This window comes from Miscanthus floridulus, chromosome 5 (genome assembly GCF_019320115.1).
Source record: "Miscanthus floridulus cultivar M001 chromosome 5, ASM1932011v1, whole genome shotgun sequence".
Classification (NCBI taxonomy): Eukaryota; Viridiplantae; Streptophyta; class Magnoliopsida; order Poales; family Poaceae; genus Miscanthus; species Miscanthus floridulus.
The window spans coordinates 21,866,446-21,869,354 of NC_089584.1; positions in this window are offsets into that span (position 1 = coordinate 21,866,446).

Consider the following 2,909-nt stretch of genomic DNA (forward strand, 5'->3'; position numbering starts at 1 on the left):
TTTTATAACTAAAACACTTGTTGGGAAATGACACCTTTCTTGACGATGTTGATATGTAGATTAGTACGTTAGTCATTAGAGCTAGCTTGTTAGTTTGTAGTATGTACTCTGTGTTAAGAGTTGTTGTTGCCTTGTTAATTAACTATTGCATCATCTCTGCATTGCATTGCATACCAAAATAGGGACGTCGATGGATCGTGGAGTCATCGGGGGTAACTTGAAAGATGGTGCTTTGGATCATGTCACGAAGATGGAATGCTAACTTTCAGTTATATTTTACCTAGGAAAGCCCCGGTGCATAACCTCTACTTTTTTGTACTTTAAATTATATTTGTGCATTAAGTTGTAAGGAGTTGAATATATATATATATATATATATATATATATATATATATATATATATATATAATCCTATGAGTCTTACTAGTATGACAGGATCGTGTAGATTGCTATACTACAGGACCCGATAGAAGTCGAGTGATTGCCTGTCACTCGCGAGAGATTGGAAATATATTATTGTTGTCACTATATTATTATCACTTGTCATATATATATGAATGATAAATGGAGACCGGGCAGGGACATGGTTTGGGTACTAGTGGGTGTAAGAGGTTGTGTTCTATGGCCAACGGGGCATAGCTCCGTTACACTGTTTCTCTGTTTGTGTCGGTTAAGGACCGACCGTTGTATTAGATTCTAGGCAGGTCATAGACTTATTATCCTAAACACATACTTGTGTATGGGTGCGGGAAGACTTATTGCTCTCTTGTCATGGGTTCTGGCTCTTTTTAGACTGACTTTTAGGGTGGTTTTTGGGTGGAGGTCCAAGCACCGCACTGAGTCCGGGACTTAGGGGCGGGGGCTTGGAGTCCAAGTTTGGACGGGGACCTTGACCCCGTGACAGGAGGGTAGTGGGTTGGTCCTGCTTGTGCCTGGGGTACAAGCGGGGCATATGTTTTAGGGTACCCAGCTAGGCACATTGATTCATGAATCGCCGAGCGATCCGGCATGACTTGTCTATAATCTAGCACCGTAGTAAGAACTAGAAGATGAAAGATGGTAAAATGATTCTGATTGCTTACCACCTGCTTGAAAGTAGTACATGTGCTTACATAGAATTGTTAGTTAATGAACCAATGTTGACTGCTAATAAAATTGAATATAAGGACACACTTTTAGTAATGCTGTTGCAGATGCTCTAAACCCACAAGCCAGATAGCCTTGCATATCCTTGGAAGTCTTTTCTTTTCTCTTGTCGGATAAGTCTCGCTGAGTACAATTAAGTGCTCAGGGTTTTATTTCCCCCTGTTGTAGGTGATAAGTGGATGCTAGAGCTTACCCTTGTGTGTGGATTCCTCTTGGTGGACTCAGAGGGGATTTCTTTGCGCTACGATCATAGTTTTTATTTATAACTCTCACCAAATGTTTTTATAAATAGAAATTCTATAATCTGTTGTTATAGTTTATATATCAATGCTTCCTCATGTCATGAATAGATATTTATTTTCACTGTAACTCTGATCACATATTTATATTCTGCTGTTAAATTAAATTGTTCATAACTCTAATGTTGTATTAAAAGTGATGTAAGAAATAGTTAATAATGATGTAAGCTTTATTCTCTCATTTATTATCCTGATGGAAAATTATGGATTTTTGGGTTCTCCCTTGGGGTGTGCTCGACGGAACCACGTAATTTGGTGTCCTCCCTTGAGTACTTAGTGTCTAATGGAAGACAAGTACTCCTAGGAGGCATTAGATTAGGTGGTTCTGCCACAACGCGCGCGTAACCTAGTGAGCGGTGCCTGGGGTTGTGCCCGTCATGTCCAACGCAACATCCTAGATGGAGGAGATGATCCCCCATAGTTTGCTTAGGCTAGACAAAACATCGTCGTTGCAGCGATGCTTCTGCACGGCCTTCCTGAGCCCATCAACCCCTAGGAGCAGGCGATCCACTGGAACCTTCGGGTGCTGGTGGAAACCATCACTGTTCAACAAGCGGAGAGCTCCACATCACGACACCGGCTCATGGCCTCTTTCGCCATTAGGGGAATGGGGGCGCACTAGTCGAATCACTCCATCCACTCAATACTACGGTCACCAGGTGTGGAATAGGAGGCTGTAGCTGCATCATGGCCTGACCTAGTGCCCACTCCACTCTGACCACCTGTGCATGAATGGCTTGGACCGAACCGCGACGCTCGTAGCGTCATCAACAATCGGCATCAAGCCTGGTACGATGATGACGTCCATCAAGGGGCAGTGAGAGCAGGTGGCACAGGCCTTGGCTGAACCATCGAGGGGAGCGGGGACATGCGCCCCAGGCATGGTCGCCGACCAGACGACCAAAGTTCTAGCCTGGATGGCCTAGGACTGGCCCTGGATAACGAGCCGGCTCGGCTCGTTTGGGCTCGGCTCATTCTGGCTCGTTAAGATAACGAGCTAGCTCGGCTCGGCTCGTTATCCTAACGAGCCAGAAAGTCAGCTCGGCTCGGCTCGTTAAAAGCTCGAGCTAGCTCGTTAAGCTCGCGAGCCAGGTATAAAAAATACACAAAATATAATATTTGCATTTATCTAAAGTTTGAGAATAATAATAATATAAAAGAAATGCATCTAGACCAGTTACCAGTCAATTTATAGGGTCTAGACCAGTTACCAGTCAATTGTAAAGTGCAAGACATGAAGTAATACAAAAACTAATACAAGTTTTGATACTTTTTTTCCTGGAAGTTTGGCTCGTTTAGCTCGCGAGCGGCTCGCGAGCTGGCTCGAGTTGGCTCGTTATAGCTAACGAGCTAAAATCTTGGCTCGGCTCGGCTCGTTATCATAACGAGCCGAGCCGAGCCGAGTCGAGCCAGCCACGAGCCGAGTGAGCTAACGAGCTTCGAGTTTTTCGTCCAGCCTTATAG